The 20,830-nt window shown below is 43.7% G+C and overlaps 1 long non-coding RNA gene across 1 annotated transcript; it reads left to right on the plus strand.

Annotated features, from left to right (window-relative positions):
* The first annotated feature begins 10,560 nt into the window (after positions 1 to 10,560).
* LOC120409234 lies at positions 10,561 to 15,636 on the plus strand. The gene is made up of 4 exons (XR_005601223.1): positions 10,561 to 10,595; positions 11,269 to 11,350; positions 14,799 to 14,901; positions 15,459 to 15,636. It is a non-coding gene; the product is annotated as an uncharacterized LOC120409234 (long non-coding RNA).
* Positions 15,637 to 20,830: the final 5,194 nt, after the last annotated feature.

Genomic DNA, 20,830 nt, shown 5'->3' on the forward strand with positions numbered 1-20,830 from the left:
TCTTTCTTTGGAGGGTATCCTTTCATGTTTGCATCCTAATTGGTATTCCCACCCACAGTCTGACAACAAAAGCTGTATCTTCTCCTGGTAAATTTCCCTCCTTCTATTTGTTTTACATGTTCTGATCCAGCACTGAAAGTTCTCACTCTTTGATGCCCATGAAAGTCACCCACTCACTCCAGTTCTGAATCTGTGCTTTATGATCCTGTAAGTGTAAGGTATTAAAGTCTCAAACCTCAGCAATGTTCCAGGAGTTCCCAACTCAATCTTAACACATTCAATTTTAAATCATGTTCATGTCACATCAGCAGATATCTCTAGGGTGTCATTTATAACAGCCCCAGACAAATTGAAGGTATCTTGTGCTCCAGCAATATGTATGGTACTGTATGCAATTTAGGACCGACACTACAGCATCCCTGGAAAAGTCAAGGATTAGCTAATCTTTCCTAAGTGAATTGGGTTTCAGAGAGACAACACTGTGATTCCAAGGGGCAGCTTCACTTTTGTAATATGTAGCAAAGTTACATCAACAAGTCAGCGACTTCTACATAAAAAGTCATGCAGTTATTCACTTATTGTAAGTCCCTGCTAGTCACCTACATTTTATTATCAAAATGAAAATCTTCAAGAGTTATTTTTCCCCCCAAAGGATTGAGTCTCTTTGCTATTTGTAGCTCATTATAATGCAATTCAATCTCTCACTGAATGTCACTTTGCTCATGGTTTCAGTGTAACAGAATATAGTGGCTCCCACCATTTCTTAATCTTGTATTGGTATTCAGGCCATTCCTGAGAAGGTGACCTAGTATCATTCATCCAGGCATTCAGCTAATGTGGTAGCAAAGAACTTTAAAGAGTAGTTGCTTTAGGCTGCTTGATGGGAGAAGAACTTTAGCTTTGTAGAAATGGGCATCCAGCAAAGGGATTTGTATCTGAGACTTAAACTGGAAAGATATATATATATCTTTGCGCTTCTATAGTGCCTTTCATCTCAGGCTCTTGAAGTGCTTTAGAGATGTTAACCCACACAACATTCTTTAGGGAGAACTAAACAAGGCACACACGGTGGTCATGTGATTTGCCCAAGGTCACACAGTCAAGTTTGTAGCAGACTCCTAGCTCTAGGACCTGCTCTAGTCAGTAGACCACAGTCCCAAGCACTCAGAAAATAGAAACAAGGAAAAAAACAAGTTTTCAGTTGTTTGTTATGATGGACTGAAAATGAGGCAACAGTTAAGAACAAATTACTAGCTGCATGAGGTATTTGTGATTTCAAATGTGTAAATTTGAAGCTGACTTTAATTTTCTATGACTACTGTAACAAGAGTTAAATGAGATTGAACTCCAGTGAAAAACAAGCTCTAAATTGAGAAATGGTGTGATAATGTTTTCCAGAGTTCAATTAGCCAGCCATCTCTCTTACTTTTTTTTTTTTTGGCAGTTACATTGCCTGGCTTAGAAGCGATTCAAGCCGGTAATAAACCACTGTCTAATTTTAAAAAAATTCATACATATTATACAAAAGACAATAGGCAATTTGAGGACAGTAATGTACCAGGAATATGTCAGGGCATCAGTGCATCTGAGTTTAGTATGAAGCTAAATTTTGTATTCAAGCCATTGGAGCTGGACTAAATCTTCTGGATAAAATTTAACCTGCGACTGCATTGTTCTTCCCTCTTATAACTTTTGGTGTTGAGTACCCATGAATATTTCAAACACACCTATGTGGAGAAATTAATCTCTTGCTGAACCTATTATTTTGTTAAGAATCTGCATCCTGTAGCTTGATATATTCTGGCTTGGTAAGGTAAAGCTTCTTCATAATTGCCCTCTTTCCCTTTTTAGAAGCACTCCAATGCAATGGTTCCTAATGAATAGTTTTATGGAGGGATTTGTTTGTTTGTTCAGATGAATTCTATACTCTATAGCATAAGTCAATGAGCAGCACTGCTATAGTGAAGTAGGCTACAAAGTAGCAAGCTAGAAGGATTTAACATGCTGAGGGATTGGGAATCCTTCATTTTGCCTAGAGTGGGATGATAAAGGAAGGATTTTCTGTGCTGCTGAAGGGTATGTCTGAGCTTGGGATCAGAGAACACAGAAGTGATCAAGTTGGAGTAAGCCTTGAAGTGCAGAACTGATGAGACTATTCAAGGAAAAATTTTCTCCACCTGGCCTTCAAATTTTATTTCCTTTTTAACTTTTATCTGAAACTTTTATTTCATTTCAGAATAAATTTTAGGTTTGGACTTTCTCATCTAAGCTTCTTGGAGCACTGAGCAAATAAGAATCTTGTCTCAAGATTGCAAATGGCAACTTTCAGGTTTTGGCAAAGGGGAAGAATGCTATTCCAAATTATGTTAGAAGAAGGAAGGATGAACCCCTGACAGTGGGTGCAGTTATTTTTAGGCAGTGCTCAGCAGCACTCATTCTAGATAGAAAAAACAGCCAGAAACCCCTTTTCTTTAGTACATGCTCCCAACAGGTGCCACCTTATGTTGGCATGGTAAACAAGTGGGCTAATAAGACTTAACCAAGAGGGAGGCTAGGTAACTCAGGAGAGTGCTAATGGGGCAAACCCAACCCCAGAACAGTAGTGTTCAAAAGGCCTAATGACTTACACTTGACACTTTCCATTACAGAACTTCCCAAAGAGAGTTATAGGATACATATTGTGGCAATGAAATGCTACTACCTCTGGACAGGAAGCTTGCAACCAAATGGATGAAGGGGAAATTTTGGCCTAGCTAACCACTACTCATGTGAAAAGTGCTATGGTGTTTTTAATATCAATGTAGAGTACAACCCCATACACTAAGTGGCATTAAACTCATTCATCTGCGTCAGTGGTCCATGTGAAGTGAGGTGGTTGCACTCTAATACCTAGTGGTGAGGTGTCCATATCGCTCTCTCTCAGACACACGTACTGCCGACAAAGTTGACACTAACTGGCAACCATTTTGGGTCATGGGTCTGAACACTCCTCTAACTCCTAGAAGTGGCCACTCCACATAGCCAAGCATGGCAGCTTCAGAAAAAACGCACAGATGCTTTCCCTGCAGTACCTGTCCTGTGGACAAAGAGGGGACTAGCCTCAATGGCTCCAAATCAAGCCTGACTTTCCAAGAACAAAAATTCACTTAACAAAATATCCTACAAGAGACTCTAAGGCTGCGGGGGGAAAGGTGCAATTTCATGAGAACTGGCCACTTGGTACTGGCCCAAGCAAGAACAATTTTCCTAGTCTTTCATTTCCTAACACATTTCAGATTAATAAAAGACTGGGGAAAGTTAACACAAGAGATGAGCAATGCAACTGAGTCTTTGCAACTACCTTCTCTAGCAAAGATCTAGATGTTGCTATTTACCTTACTGTGGTCCCAAGGGATGCTAGAGGTAATGAAAAGCTTTGGCTCAGAATAAAATAGTATATTCTTGCTGTATGAACATATGCAGAAGTCTCCCACAGACTCTATATTGGATTGGCTTCTCTTGTCTGCCAAAAAAAAGTCTGGAATAAAGGCTGAAAGAACTGTAGCGCTATGCTGCAAGGTAACCCTGCTAATATAGTATGTGGCAGTGTATGATTTGGCACTGAGGAATCTGAAAAATGGAGCAGGACTCTGGCGGGGAGAATAACAGAAGATGATCGTCAAAGCTGGATGAATATATGATGAGGGACAGGAGCTATCAAATAAACAGGTCTTCGGATTAATTTTAAGGCCCAGCTGCATTCAAACTGAAAGCTTGAATACATTTTGCACACAAAATTCCCAACGCTGAGAGCTGTGGCATGATAGTGGATTTATAGTATGGTGGCAGTCACCAGGTGGTGCTGTTCAAGTCCTATAGTTTCTTTTTTTCTTGGCATGTGAGTGCTGTTCAGTCTTTGAAGCAGTGCTTAAAGTATTAGTTTTGTTGAGATATATTTTTCTTTTGGGGGAGCTCTGGCAAGAAGCAAGGGAGTTTGCTCTCTGCATTAATCTTTCTAACTGGAGTCTGTGGCCTGGTCTACACTAGGCGTTTAAATCGGTTTTAGGAGCGTAAAACCGATTTAACGCCACAACCGTCCACACTAGGAGGCACATTATATCGATTTTAATGGCTCTTTAAACCGGTTTCTGTACTCCTCCCTAACGAGGATTAGGGTTAGTGTGGCCGCTGATCGACGGTATTGGCCTCCGGGCGGTATCCCACAGTGCACCAGTGACCGCTCTGGACAGCATTCTGAACTCGGATGCACTGGCCAGGTAGACAGGAAAAGCCCCGCGAAGTTTTGAAATTCATTTCCTGCTTCCCCAGCGTGGAGATCTCATCAGCACAGGTGACCACGCACAGCTCATCAGCACAGTTAACAATGCAGTCTCCTGAGAATCGTAAAAGAGCCCCAGCATGGACTGCACGGGAGATACTGGATCTGATCGCTATCTGGGGAGAGGATTCAGTGCTAACAGAACTGCGTTCCAAAAGACGAAATGAAAAAGTATTTGAAAGAATTTCTAAGGCTATGACGGATAAAGGCCACAGCAGGGACTCAGTGCAGTGCAGAGTGAAAGTTAAGGAGCTCAGACAAGCCTACCAGAAAACCAAAGAAGCAAACGGAAGGTCCGGGGCAGGTCGAAAAACATGCCGCTTCTATGCTGAGCTGCATGCAATTTTAGGGGGCTGCGCCACAAGTACCCCACCCCTGACCGTGGATTCCGAGGTGGGGGTTGTAATCTCTGCCATGTCTGAGGATTATGCAGACGGGGAAGATGAAGATGAAGAAGAGGAGGAAGACCTAGCAGAGAGCACACAGCACTCCGTGAGCCCCAGCAGCCAGGAGCTTTTTATCACCCTGACGGAATTACCCTGCTCCCAGCCCTCACAAGCAACTATCCCAGACAATGACGCCATGGAAGGGAGCTCTGGTGAGTGTACCTTTGTAAATAGCAAACATTGTTTTTTAAGCAAGCGTTTTTTAATGATTGATTTGCCCTGAGGACTTGGGATGCGGTCGCAGACAGTATAGTTACTTAGAAAAGTTTGTTAACATGTCCGGGGATTGAGAGGAAATCCTCCAGGGACATCTCGATGAAGCGCTCCTGTAGGTACTCCAGAAGCCTTTGCAGAAGGTTTCTGGGCAAGGCAGCCTTGTTCCGCCCACCATGGTAGGACACTTTACCACGCCATGCATGTAGCAAGTAATCAGGTATCATTGCGTGGCAAAGCATAGCAGCGTATGGTCCCGGTGACTGCTGGCATTCAAGAAGCATCCGTTCTTTATCTTGTTGTGTTATCCTCAGCAAAGTGATATCGTTCAGGATAACCTGGTTAAAAATCAGGAATTTAAGTAAGGGGGGTGGCCATTTTTCTAATGGGTTCGTGGACTGCAATCTTAAAAAAAAACCTTTCCTGCACGTAGCGGCCGGGGAGGAGGAGTGAAATGCCGATGATCTTTTTTGTGTTTGGTCACCGGCGATCTTCCCCAAGCTATCAGCCACGCAGTGGGTGGGGGGCTGGGAAGGTTGTTGATTAGCAGGGAGCTAGCGTGGTATTAGCCATGTGTTGGGGGGGGAGGGGTAAATCACTACAGAAGCCGAAAGACAGTGGCTTACCATGGCCGCATGCAAGCTGAATTCTGATGCCTGGACCTGTGTCTGTGAGATCTGTAACTCCAGAGCTGCAAGCACTCACTATTAAGATGAAAAATGCGACCTTGTAGGGAAATCACATGTGCTAGGTGAATAGTGCTGTTCACTGTGAAAGAGTATAACCATTGTTCTGTAAAATGTATCTTTCTAAATATTTATCTCCCTCATGCAGCTGCAAATTTTTCAACCATCCCTCCTCTATCCCAAAGGCTAGCACAGATAAGGCGGAGGAAAAAGAAGACGCGAGATGAGATGTTCTCGGATATTATGGAAGTTACACGCAATGAAAGAGCTCATCTGAATGAGTGGAAGGACGTGGTATCAAATTACAGGAAAGAGGCCAGTGAACGTGAGGACAGGAGGGATGAACGTGAGGACAGGAGGGACAACCGAGATGAGAGGTGGCGGCAGGAAGATCAGCGGTGGCGGGACGCAACTCTGGGGCTGCTGCGTGATCAAACTGACGTGCTCCGGCGTCTGGTGGAGCTTCAGGAACGGCAGCAGGATCACAGAGTGCCGCTGCAGCCCCTGTGTAACCACCCTCAACCCTCACCATGTTCCATATCCTCCTCACCCAGACGTGTAAGAACGCGTGGGGGGAGGCTCCGTGCACCCGCCCACTCCACCCCCGTGGACAGCCCAACCAGAAGGCTGTCGTTAATGTGAAATTTTTTTAATGGCCTTCTCCGTCCTTCCTATCCTCCTCCCAAACCACACCTTTACTTCTCTCCCTCTTTTTATAATGAATTAATAAAGAATTCATGATTTTTAAACGAGAGTGACTTTATTTGCATAAGTAAGCTGTACTCGAAGGGGGAGGGAGAGTTGCTTTCAGGGAATGAGTCAATCAAGGGGGGGGTGGGTGTTCATCAACAAACACAGCAGTCACACTGTACCCTGGCCATTGATGAAGCTCCTTTTCAAAGCTTCTCTGATGCGCACCGCTTCCTGGTGTGCTCTTCTAATCTCCCTGGTGTCTGGCTGCGCGTAATCAGCGGCCAGATGATTTGCCTCAGCCTCCCACCCCGCCATAAAGGTCTCCCCCTTACTCTCACAGAGATTGTGGAGAATACAGCAAGCAGCAATAACATAGGGACATTGGTTTGGCTGAGGTCTGAGCGAGTCAGTAATGTGCGCCAGCGCGCCTTTAAACGGCCAAATGCACATTCCACCACCATTCTGCACTTGCTCAGCCTGTAATTGAACAGATCCTGACCACTGTCCAGGCTGCCTGTGTATGGCTTCATGAGCCATGGCATCAAGGGGTAGGCTGGGTCCCCCCAGGATAACAACAGGCATTTCAACATCCCCAACTGTTATTTTCTGGTCTGGGAAGTAATTCCCTTGCTGCAGCCGTTTAAACAGAGTAGTGCTTCTGAATACGTGAGCGTCATGAACCCTCCCTGGCCATCCCACGTGGATGTTTGTGAAACGTCCCTTGTGATCAACCAGTGCTTGCAGCACCATTGAAAAGTACTCCTTCCGGTTTACGTACTGGGTGCCCTGGTGCTGCGGTGCCAAGATAGGGATATGGGTTCCATCTATCGCCCCCCCACAGTTAGGGAATCCCAGTGCAGCAAAGCCATCCACTATGGCCTGCACGTTTCCCAGAGTCACAACCTTTCGTAGCAGCAGCTTAGTGATTGCTTTGGCTACTTGCATCACAGCAGCCCCCACAGTAGATTTTCCAACTCCAAATTGATTCCCGACTAACCGGTAGCTGTCTGGCGTTGCAAGCTTCCACAGGGCTATCGCCACTCGCTTCTCTACTGTGAGGGCTGCTCTCATCTTGGTATTATGGCATTTCAGGGCAGGGGCAAGCAAGTCACAAAGTTCCATGAAAGTGCCCTTACGCATGCGAAAGTTTCGCAGCCACTGGGAATCGTCCCACACCTGCAACACAATGCGGTCCCACCAGTCCCAAAATCGGCGTTCAATGGATAGAATCTGCCCCATTACCATCAGGATCTCCAAAGCGCCAGGGCCCGCGGTTTGAGAGAATTCTGTGTCTACGTCCTCATCACTGTCATCGTCGTGCTGCCGTATCCGCCTCCTCCTAGCCTCGGTTTGAAGGTCCTGGTTCAGCATATACTGCACGAGAGTGCGCGAGGTGTTTAAAACATCCACGATTGCGGTATTGAGCTGAGCAGGGTCCATGCTTGCTGTGCTATGGCGTCTGCACAGTTCACCAAGCAAAAAAGGCGCGAAACGGTTGTCTGCCGCTTTCAGGGAGGGAGGGGTGAGGCTGTACCCAGAACCACCCGCGAAAATGATTTTTGCCCCATCAGGCACTGGGATCTCAACCCGGAAATGCCAAGGGGCGGGGGAGGCTGCGGGAACTATGGGATAGCTATGGGATAGCTACCCACAGTGCAACGCTTCCGAAATCGACGCTAGCCTCGGACCGTGGACGCACACCACCGATTTAATGTGTTTAGTGTGGCCGCGCACAATCGATTTTATACAATCTGTTTTACTAAACCGGTTTATGTAAATTCGGAATAATCCCGTAGTGTAGACGTACCCTGTGTTGCTCCCTGGGAACTGGGTACTGCAGTTTGGGCCAAGATTCCTGAAAGAAGGAAGCGACTGCCTGCAGGCTGTTTTTTGACCATGTGTGTTCAAGGATCAGTGTAGATAGTGTAAATTTTAAAAGTTGCACTAAAAAAAACCCACATTCTGTATTACTGATTTTTTTTTCTTTCAAAGGGAAGCTGAGTTGCCAGGCCGCAACATCTGTTACTGCTTGACAGAGGAGTGACAATATTCTCACAAGGTGTCCTGGCCGCTGCTACCTCTACAACTCCGCCTCACTTACCATAGCCTATGTCATCACTCTGATGATGATCACTCCCTAACCCTAATACTGCATGATGTTGCAATACATAAATAAAATGTATTGAATGGATGGGCCATGTCATGCAGCATTTAGAAGCATCCTACCTGGCTGACACTGATTTGCATTAAAGGGGCACTAGACTGATGAAAGGATAAACAAATTCCTAAATAGACAACATTGTGCTGATCTTAATATTACATGGTCCTTGATAGGAGTTTATTGGTCCATATTTGTGATGTCGTATTTATTTAGTAAATGTTAAACAGGGAAGGGAGTTACTAATGGAACCTGTTCTACCTATAAAAAGCCAGAATCACGTACCTTGGGCCAAATTCTAATCTCTGTTACCTCTGTGTGAATCTGGATTAATTTAATTGACTCCTAAAGCTACTCCAGAATTACCCTGAGATAATTGAAATAATTGTCTGGCCTGATATTTCTATATGTTAAATCTAGCCACAACTTCGGGTACATCTACATAGGGATAAAAAACTGTGGCTGCCCCAGGTCAGTTGACTTGGGCTTTCAGGACTTGGGCTCTGGAGCTGTGTAGCTGTTCAGGTTAGGGATGGAGCCTGAGCTCTGGGACCCTGCAAGGGGTGGAGGGTCCCAGAGCTAAGCTAGAGTCTGAGCTCAAACATCTACACAGTGATTTTTTTTTCCAGCCCTGCAGCCCGTGAGCCTGAGTCAGCAGTGATGGTGCTACAGGGATTTTTACCCTTAAAGACTTATGATTGTTTGAACACTGATTGTGTTTTAAATATGGATTTATAAATCTTTCCCACAATTCTGCATTTTACTTATCCTCCCAGTCATGGACACACAAATTTATAGAGTTTCTGCTGTGGAGAAGTTGTAGAGATTCAGCAACATTTCCAGTTTAAACACTTTTTACTACCAAAAGGCAGTGTTCTGACCTACTGCATATATGAAAATTTGGTGGTGCTGGTGGGGAAATCTCAGAGATAACCCATAACAGTAAAATAGAAGAGATATAACTTAATCATGTTCATGAACTGTAAAATGTAAATTAATTATGCAACAATTAAAAATTTTGTAATACCAAATTTGTTTAGAATTTCTCTACGCTGAAGGAAGATAAACAGTAGTTAATGCCATCTGTATAACAACATAGCTTCTTGCTAAACCAGGAAGCACTGGGAAAATCTGGCATGCGAGACAAGGTAGCAAAAATATCAGACGTTGACAGAGACTTTGAATGAGACTTGAGTGATTTGATGAGAAGGTGGTAGGTTTGGCAGGGCCAGCCCACAACATTTTGGCACCTGACGCGGGGAGCTCAAATGACGCCCCCATGCCCCTCGCTTGGGCCAAAACTTTGAAAGGTCTCAATTCTGCCTTCTTCCTGTTCTACTCCTGTCATGGTACTGCTTTGCTACCTACCCCAATAAAGGAGAACTAACAACTTAAAATGCTTTGTTCAAAAATTTTAAATAACACTTAACTTTCAAACGCCTGAACAGCAAATGTAACTTTTCTTGTCTGCATAGTAAACACTGGCATTTTTATATGTTTGAATAATCAAAGTGGTGCTTTCCGTACCTTCTTGGTTGCAAAGATTTGAACTGCTTCCTGAAGGTCCACAGTCTGGGCCAGCTCATGCTCTATTGAGATGGTTGCAAGGCTGACCAGCCTCTCCTGTGTCATTGTGGAATGTAGATGTGTTTTTATTAACTTCATCTTGGAGAAGCTGCGTTGTCCACTGGCAACTGTTACAGGAAGTGTTAGAAGTATGCGCAGAGCAACAAAAGCATTTGGAAAGAGGGTGGTCATCTTATTTGTGCACTGTGATACAGCATGGCAGCAGGAGAGGGTTAAAAGGGAGCCTTATTCCCTGTAGAGGGAAGAAAGTTTGCTATAGATTAATTAGAGCACCTGAAGCCAATTAGAGCACCTGAAGTCAGTCACCTGATATAAACCCCTGCCTCAATCAGACAGGGGAAGGTGTTGGAGCACAGAGGATTGGTGTTGAAGCAGAGAACAGTTTGAAGGAGTAGAAACAGAGTGGATTGGAGTTGGAGCAGAGAGCAGTTTGGAGGGAAACAGAGGAAAGTTTGGAGAAGTGCTGCGGTGGGCTAAGAAGACCAAGACCCTAGGTAAAGGGACACCTGGCTTGTGCAGAGGGAGGGCAGGAAGCCCCCACAAGCTGAAGGGCAGGAGAGGGAAGTAGCCCAGGGGAAGGAACCGCTAGTTCAAGTGGTTTACCGCTATCCCTAGGGCCCCTGGGCTGGGACCCGGAGTAGAGGGCAGGCCCGGGTCCCTCCCTCTCCACTCCCCTCCTCTAGGACACTAGTGGGGCAGTTAATATCCCAGTTCAGGGGCAAAAAACGGCACCCTGAACCCTCCCCCAAGAAGAAAAAGTGTGAGACCCATTATAGTAGTACTGGCAATTTGCCACAGCACATATATTCCAGAACAGCCTTTGGAGTTGATCCTGCTGAAATGTATCTTGAAAGGGCTTTCAGTTCATCACCTAAATCACTCGCAACAATATCGTGCATGTTATCATGTGTCAACACTGTCTCTAGTGCCCTGCATTGCTGGTGTAGGTCTTCTTCAGGTATAATGAGGAGTTTTGGAATATCATACAACATCCCAAATACTGCTGTGTTCCCTGAGCTGCATGAAATGTTCTTCAACTGACTGCACAATCTAGCACCTGGTTAAAGAATTCAACTTTGAATTGTTGTTTGGGGTCTCTTATGGGATTATCCCGTGCCTTGTAATCAAAATGTCTTCTTCTTTGGTGACTCTTGTATTCTTGAATAGGGGGGAAAATAGCTTTGGCGTGAAGTTCCTCTGCCAACTTCTGTGCACTCTTCAGAACATTTTGAAATCCCTCATCTGACCGGTAAGACTTTAGGTATGACTTTGCTTTGTCCAGTTGTCCCATTGCTCAAGATATATCAAGGTCAACACCTTGGAGTCTCTTGCTTACAATATTTGTTTCAAACAGTATGTCTTGCCACAACACTAAGCCACACAGAAATTTGAAGTTATGTATGTTTCTGGTGATTCCATTTCCCTCTGCCACTGTTCTCCCACAAACAGTTCCTGTCATAACATTATCCTCCATAATGGCAACTATAGCATCATCTATCTTCCCAATTTGGTGTTTGATAGGCTTTATCGCCTCCACTCAACTTTTCCATCGCATGGCACTCAGTGGTTTCAGTGTCAGAGAAGATGTTCCCAGATGTTGCTTCAAAATTTGCCACTGATGAGTTGATGCAGAGAAAAATACATAGATGGTTTGAATTACATTAAAAAATTCAGCTGCCTGATTAGAAGCTGATGCAGCATCACTGACCACCAAGTTCAATGAATGAGAAAGGCATGGGACAAAAAAAGCTTGAGGGTTTAACTCTTGGATCCGTGTCTGCACTCCTCTGTTCTTTCCTCTCATGTTGGCACCATTATCGTAGCCCTGACCTCTCATGTCAGCTATCACAGTTCCTGTATCTTCCAGCTTTTTAAGAAGCACATTTGTCATACCAGCTCCTGTAGTATCATCAATGTCAATAAATTCTAGAAAATGCTCTCTGACAGTCACCATTGCAGGGACATTTTCACTAGGTTCGATTGTTGTTACAAAACCTACCATTCAAATCATTTGTTCCATATGGCTGATGTCAGGTGTGCAGTCCAGAATAACAGAGTAATATCTTGCTGACTTCAGATCTGCCACAATCTTCTGTTTGACTTTTGTTGCCAGTAACTGTCTGATCTCATTTTGAATTGTTTTTCCAAGATAGTGGTGTGTGTACATTTCTTGGGTGGTGACTCTTCTTAGATGCTCCTGAAGTACAGCATTAAACTCAGCCATCAGCTCCACAATTTTAAGGAAGTTTCAATTGTTTGGCACATACAGCTGATCTGAAGTGCCAAACAGTGCTAGGTATTGGGTAGCAAGCATTCTCACAATGGCAATGAGGCTTTTCAGAACATTTTGCCAGTAAAGAGACTCTGATGCAATTTTCTCTTGATGTTGATCATCTATGGTGGCATTTAACCTTAGTCTCATCTCAAGCTCTTTCCACCTATGGAATGCTCTCTGGTGATTTGCTGCCTTGTCATGGCATGCCAGATTTCTATCCAGATTTTTCCAGTCCTTTGTTCCTGTAGAACCCAATGTGGCTGGAACATTAGACTGGAAGAGTTTGCATCAAAAACAGTATGCAGCATTCTGGGTTTTTGAGCACATAAGTCATGGCTTCTCCACTTTGTCACCATTGGGGATTTCACACCAATAATGTGTTGGATGGAAACTTCTATTTTCATTGTCTTTGGGGAACATGAAGTTTTTCACTTGCTGTGGCCCATGCAGTACAAGGAAGTCCCTCAGGCTACTGCTCAAGTGGGTCCACAGTCCTGGATCATCTAGACTTAAGGAACTAAACTCAGCAGCAGCTGTTTCTTGTGCCTCCAGCACACTCTTCTCTGATCTACACTTTTCTTCAGGAATGTGCATGGTCACATCCATTTGAGATGGAGATATGGATGCTGCCAGGTCACCTGCACTCTGACTAACTGGAAGATCAGGCATCTCCTCACCACTCACATCCTCACTGGGGCCGGAAGGCTCACCGTGAACATTTGTGTCTATGTATCTCAGGAGAACTCCTTCCTGCTTAGATAGAAAAGCTTCCTTTGCTTGCTTTCTTTTTCTGAATGCTGCCCCAAAGGGGCGTTTTCTTCTTTCACTCATGACTGCTGTTCTGTGCCAGATATACAACACTCAATTGAAGGGGACAAATAAGCAGGTTGGTGGCAGGGCCTGAGTGAGGGAAGATATCAGCGTCTTAAGGGCCTAACTGGTTCCTACTACTTCAGTTGACTGCCTGTTCTCCTCAAGTGGGTTCAGGGAAGCAGCAGGAAACAAGAAGGTCCCTGAGAAGCTGGTGTTAATCTGTCCAGGCTCCTGGGGGTACTAGAGAGGTACATAAGAGGCTCCTCCTCTCCCTCTCTCTCTCCTTGCAGCTCCTGCTGCTTTCTGTTATTCCCTCTCACCTTTTCTCCTGCCTGCCTGCCATGTCTCTTGTGCTCTCCTTCCTCCAGCACAGCACTCCACCGTCTCTGTGCATCTAGAGCAGAGAGAATACATATGCACCAGCAGCAGACACAATTTTCTACACTCTGGGTCGTAGTGGCACCACCCCACAATCTGGCACCTGAGACAGCTGTCTCAGTTCGCCTCATGGTAAGGCCTGCTCTGAGGTTTGGGATGAGTATCTCCTGTTTTTAATTAAACTTAATATTTCCTTGCCCCCAAACCAAATCAGAATAACAATATTTTGGAGGAAATGTTGCCTACTAGATAGAGCACAAGACTGGGACTCGAGACCTGAGTTCTATTCTGGATTATGCCACTGGACTTCTGGGTGATCTTGGGGAAGTCATGGCCTCTCATTGTGCCTCAGTTTTACTTTGAAATTGACTGATGAAAAGCTCTATATAAGAGCTAGTATTATAATTATTACTATCATTTTCATACTGTCTACAGGATGTCTGTATTAACTTCATTTCACCAGAACATGCAGGAATGATGTCATGTAATCATTGTCCCTGTCATTCTTCCAAAAATCTACCTATTAAAAAAAGGACATCATGATACCAATAAGCCACTGGCTAGCAAACTCCGATATAGATATTAATGAAAAATATATCTGCAATCTTTTTTAATTTTCTTTTTGAATAAAGAACATATAGTTCCAAATAGTAAAGGGTATCCTAAATTATATCAACTGTGGAACTGAATGTTGCCTCTCAGTACACACTGGTACATAAAGCATGGTGAAAATAAAAAGGTAGTTTGAATACTTCCAAGTCCCAGGCTTGGTTTAAATACAAGTAAAGTAAGCACCCAGTGAAAGCTGCAAATCCTGTGTCAGCTCTGCAACCCATGAAGAGCTCAGTTGTGGAAGTCCCTAAGCACTCTTCTCCCACTCCAGCAAAGCACTTAACTTTAAACATCTATAGTGCCATGGAAGTCAATGGGTTTATTCATGTGCTTAAAATTAAGCACATGCTTAAGTGCTTCACTGGATCAGGGCATGAACGCACAGCACCTTGCAGGATTAAGATCTAACTGGGCCTGAATCCCTTTTGGGAGCACAGCTAGATTTTTCCGGATGTCTATTCAAGCAGCAGGACAAAGGGAGAAAAGAAGTTCCTTCTGATAGCTTGGAGTTGAAATGTATTTTTAAGCCAGGTAGCAGTAGCTAGATGTAAAAGTTAAAGTAGTCCCTCCCTTTATTTAACAAATTAAAAAAATGTGTACTTGTATTTTTTGTTCCGAGGCTCCCAATTAGTCTTTGCCTGCTCATGTGGTCCAGAGAAGTAATCCCAAATCTTGCCCTTTCTGAAGATACGTTAAGACTAATCTTCAAAATGAGCTCCAAGGTATGTAGGTATTAATTTATCCTGGGAAGAAAAAATAATAGGCATCATAGTAAATTGCAAATAAATGGTCTAGCTGCTTGAAAGCAGATGGTCTCCCCTTTATACTCTGAGTATGTCTGATTATAAAAGCTAAGTAGATTTACACCTGGTGGCTGGAAAAGTTGACATTCCAGGTTTGTTACAATGGATGTTTTTAGTGCATATATATATTTTTCACAAGTTGTCTTTTTTTTAAAAGGTGTTTTTATAAAAAGCATATATGTAATGGAAGCGTTCATATGGGAGACAGAGCTTTGATTCCCGCTGCTGTTACTGAAGTCCTCAAGTTAATCAGTTAAATTTGTAAATATTCAGTGTACACAGCAGACTTTAGGACCCTATAGGAGTCTTAGCCTGGCAGCTGACTTTAGGAATGACTGGCAGTGTCCACTGTGTAATTGACCCTCTGTGTGATTGACATGCAGCAAAGTTGACTGCTGGATTTGAAATGGGATTGACTAACAAACAGGTGTTTCTAAACACATTATTTTTGATGAAACTGCTTTTTCTTCCTGCAGTAAGTCACATTTTAGAAGAACTGAAAGCCAAAGACGGGCATGCTGAACTGATGATTTCCTAGAAGGAGTTAGAGGTTATGACGCTACATGGTCTTAGAGTTTCTAGTGCATCATTTGTAAATAAAATAAAATAAAATAAAATCCCTGCAACATTTTAACAAACAGGACAATAAAACAATTCTACTCAGCCATTCATTAACTTGGAACAAGTGATTTATTTTTAGGATCAGTGGGTTAAAAGAACATCAATATTTTTCTTTATCATCACCATAAGGGTGTGTGAGTGAAGATTTTTGTACCCATTATTATTATTTGCATTATACTATTGTCCAGATGCCCCAGTCAGGATTGGGGCCCCGTTGTGCTAGAGACTGTACAAAAGACATGTGAAGACAGTTCCCTCCCCAATGTTTGCAAGATGGTTGCACACAGCTGCTTCAAAAATGTTTGTTTTACTCTTTCATGTTCTTTCATGGGCATGTCCACTCAGATATGAAGGAAGGTTTAAAGCAGTGGTATGTGACCCTGAAGACCTCAAGAGTCACTTCCATGGAGTAGAGTTGCAGTGTAATACATGCTGGAGTCCTGATGCTGTTGTGTGCAGGGTGATACTGTCATCCCATCTTGATACAGCAGCACAATAAAAGCACCACAAAACAATACTAGAACATCATACTATGATGAACTGGTGGCTCTTTACAAATGGGATTTCTTTCTTTCTTTCTTTCTTTCTTTCTTTCTTTCTTTCTTTCTTTCTTTCTTTCTCACTCCTGGGAGAGATGGGTCTGTTTCTCCTCCCTTCCCAGCAGCTGGGTGGGAAGAGGTATCCCTTCTAAGCATGAAGGGCCAGAATTTCAAAGGTATTTAGGTGTCTAAACATGAAGATAGGCACCTACTGGGATTTTCAAAAGTGCCTGACCTGCTTAGGTACTCTTGAATATCCCAGCAGGCACCTAAATACCTTTGAAAATATGACCTTCAGGGCCTGGTTCAAAGCCCACTGGAGTTAGTAGAAAGACTGTCACTGCTGGGCTTTGGATCAAGCTACTTTACTGTCCTCATTGCTGTAGTTTCTATATTCCTCACTCTCCTTATCTTCCTGGCTCCAGACAGGAATAATAGCAGTTCCGATCTAATTATATGCAGGTCTTCAGAGGTATAGACAGAGCAAGAAACAAAATAGATGAATACATGCCATGTGAGTTGCATCAAGGGTCTTGCTGAGCTTCACACAGCTGTGCAGCCATATGCTGAGCTGCCTGAAGGGATCTATTTATTTATTTGTTTATTTTATTTGTTTTTCAATAGCACCTAGAGACCAGATATCATACGAGCATACCAAAGAAACGCCAAACCCCAAAGGGGTTGCAATCCTAGTAAAAGACTATAGACAACAAATGGATGGGGGTGGAAAGCACAAGGAAACAATGAGACAATGCTGGTCACCGTGATGAGCAGTGGTCATACGTACTAGTTGCCTAGTTTATTGACGAGCTTGAGGGTTTTTCTTTGTTTTGTTTTTGTATATAGTGTTTCTGGTTTGTTAAGCTGTGCTGTTTCCTTGTTTAATTGCTTGTGTATTTGGCTTTCTTCCTGTGTTTTTCAGTAGTGGCTGCTTTTATTTCGATCTCTGGTGTAATTGTTTACTTGTCTGACTTAAGAAATCATGGGGCACCCCTAAAGAGTTTGGGGCCTCTATATCAGTACTTTAGGGTCCTATCCTTCAGTATGCGATTCTTGTTCATGCACAAGGTTGAACAGATTATCCTTTTTGGAGACAAGGGGTAATCTTCCCCCAGGGAAAACTAACAGAGGCCTGAGGATTTTTCACCTTCCTTTGAAGCATTTACTAGTAGTCATCTGGTTGGGTTGCCCCATATGCTCTGCTTCCTGGAATTGCAGGAATGGAAAATTGATGGACCCCAGCCCTTCCTATTTTTATTCCATGTTCTCTTCAGACATAGTGATCTTTCTTTTCCATACCACAGAAGCAGAAAGTCACAGAACTGAGTTCCATGATAAGATAGATCTAGCAGAGTACCTGTCAGGCCCACAGCAGCCCTTCTACTTTCTTTGTCTGACAATGGGCTGCCCAGGTCCATGCTGGAACGAAGACTTATATTCACAGTAATGGAAGGGCTCTCTTCAGACCTGTGGTACTTATCTGATTCTGGGGAGCCCAACATGCTTTTCTAAAGTGTGCAGCTTCATATTACTATTTTTTAAAGAGTGAACATTATAAGACACCAGTCTGTACAAGGTGGCCAGATTAATGTTGCTGCTAGAGCCTTAATTTTGGCTGCTCTTGACATTTTCAGATTTTAATTGAATCCTCACTGATACATCAATGCAGGTTTGTATTTAGCATATACCATATACATTTTCAACTGGGTGAGTGCTGATTGTTGTTGTCTTACACAAGTGAGAATTGGGACTCCTGAGTAATTCCACTGAATTGAATACAGCTAAACTGGTTTTTATAAGAGGAGAATAAGGGCCTATTAACTCTAGGGTCTACTTATATCATTATTAAAGGACATGTACAGTGTGGGATCAATACATATAAGAAGATCCAAGGGAAAGGGAAGGGTGTAAGCGGAAGGCCAAGGGAGATATTCCACAGATTCAGAAAACGATTTTTATTTAGTCCATATGGGTATTTTCTGGATTGACATATACAGAGCCAGTTTTTTGTTAGATTGAGCTTGTGGGTTACAGCATCTTTGAAGATAGTCACCATGAGTGATAGAAAACCTACTCAAACCATTCAGTTGAGATACGCTGCTGTCCGGATAACAAGAAAATCCAGCCACTGGGAGAACCAACACTTTCTGACAGATTCCAGTACTAAAGTGTTGATATTGCTCTTTATTCTTGTTTGTAAAGTGGGGATAATACTCACTTATTGTGTTTCACAGGGGTGTGATGAGGCTGAATTAATTAATATTTGTCATCTCCTTTGATGGCTTTATAGGGAAGGCATTATAGAAGTGCAGCGTATTACCAGGCTAAATGCTTATGTAACCATTCTGCCCATCTGAGTTGGCAGCAACAAGGGCCGGGTTCAGTATCCAGGGGTTCCGTTTCAATAACGCAATGCAAAACCGGCTCGAGCCCCCACCCAGTGACCTGAGACAATTACATACCACCCCCCGGGCACCTCTAAGAGGCAATAATTCCCCTCTCGCAAGCATGGAGCCTGAGTGTAGCAAAATCCTTTTAATAAAGGAGGGAAACAATGCAGCATTATGTTGGGAAAACACCACAAACAGGATTCAAAACACAAACCATGAGCAAAAGACCCACCCCCAAGTAAATTTGGCAGTATCCTTTTCCCCTCAGGGTCTTAAGTCCAATAACCCAAAAGATCACCCCAAAGTCCAAAAAGTCCAACACCCCAAAAATCTCTTGATTCCAGCAACCCAAGAATCACCCAAAAGTCCAACAACCCAAAAGTCTCTGTTCCTTGTCAGTGCAGCCCCAGACTTCAAAAGTTTATCTGCAGAGTTTTACCCCCCCCCCCGCCTCTCTGGGTGGAAATGGGTGGGGAGGGGCGCATGGGGTGTTAAGAGGCACCTTACTTGGTCCGAGGCCGACTACCCCGCCTCTCCATGGGGTTGTGCTGCAGCCTTCACCATGAGCCGCTCCACTCCATCAGCCATCCCGTGAGCCGCTCCAGCCGTCCCGCAAACTGCTCAGTTCCGCTCCGCTTCACTCCACTCGCCGTCACGTGGGCCGCTCCAACTGTCCTGCAAACTGCTCTGCTCTGCCAGCCACTTAGCAATATATCTTCAGGCTCCCCAACTAGTTAACACAGCACTCAGTGATCTCAGCTCTTAGTAATTTTAGCTCTTCAGTGATTTCAGCTTGTAGTAGGGGAGCCCCAGTGCTGGTACACCACTGGCCCAAAGTGAATTCAGCACAGCAGCCTGTAACTAGACTCTTAATGGAATCAAAATTAGCTCTGCTATTCAACAGTGGAGAGAGAAGGAGATGTAACTGGTATTTCAGGCCCTCAAAAAGGGGCCCATACCATCGGGTACAAATACCTGTCCCCAACCTCTCTCCATTCACTGGGAATTGGAACCCATGTCCCTTGCCTAGCGAGTGCTACTTAGTTGATGGTGAGTCCCTCTGTCATAAAACAGTTCCACTGGCCTTGATTCACATAAAGAGTAACAACACTTTATTCTTCCTGTCCCAATAACAGAGAAACTGGGGATCCCACAGTAGCAAAAGTGACCATTTGGGTGGCTGTGGACTCATGCTAGGTGGGGTGGGTGTGCCTATGCAAACAAGACCAGCCTCTGAAGTTCGTTTCCACAACTCGCCACAATTCACCACCAGCACATCAGGGTAGAGCTCATTCTGACTCTGCTTACTGTCAAAGTCAGACTCAGGACTCACAATTTGTCAGACCACTCTGTTTTATTAGCACAGCGCTCTGCTAATACACCCAGATAATGTGAGTGCTCTCCAAGACCCACACTACCTTATTTTATACAGATAAAAAGGGCACTAACTTAACAAGAGGACAAAGAAAGCAGAACCGACAAGTTTACCTGAAGCTAGACATACATAAAAAAAACAGGAGTACTTGTGGCACCTTAAAGACTAACAAATTTATTTAAGCATGAGCTTTCGTGAGCTAAAGCTCACTTCTTCGGATGCATAGAATGGAACACACAGACAGGAGATATTTATACATACAGAGAACATGAAAAGGTGGAAGTATGCATACCAACAGGCAGAGTCTAATCAATTGAGATGAGCTATCGTTAGCAGGAGGAAAAAAACTTTTAGAAGTGATAATTAAGATGGCCCATAGAAGGTGTGAGGAGAACTTAACATAGGGAAATAGATTCAATTGGTGTAATGACCCAACCATTCCCAGTCTTTGTTTAAACCACAGTTAATTGTATCTAGTTTGCATATTAATTCAAGTTCAGCAGTCTCTCTTTGGAGTCTGTTTTTGAAGTTTTTTTGTTGCAAAATTGCCACCTTCAAGTCTGTCACTGAGTGGTTAGAAAGGTTGAAGTGTTCTCCCACTGGTTTTTGAATGTTATGATTCCTGATGTCAGATTTGTGTCCATTTATTCTTTTGCGTAGAGACTGTCCGGTTTGGCCAATGTACATGGCAGAGGGGCATTGCTGGCACATGATGGCATATATCACGTTGGTAGATGTGCAGGTGTAAGAGCCCCTGATGGTGTGTCTGATGTGATTAGGTCCTGTGATGGTGTCACTTGAATGGATATGTGGACAGAGCTGGCATCGGGCTTTATTGCAAGGATAGGTTCCTGGGTTAGTGTTTATGTTGTATGGTGTGCGGTTGCTGGTGAGTATTTGCTTCAGGTTGGGAGGCTGTCTAT

This window comes from Mauremys reevesii, linkage group 7 (assembly GCF_016161935.1).
Source record: "Mauremys reevesii isolate NIE-2019 linkage group 7, ASM1616193v1, whole genome shotgun sequence".
In the NCBI taxonomy this organism is placed as follows: Eukaryota; Metazoa; Chordata; order Testudines; family Geoemydidae; genus Mauremys; species Mauremys reevesii.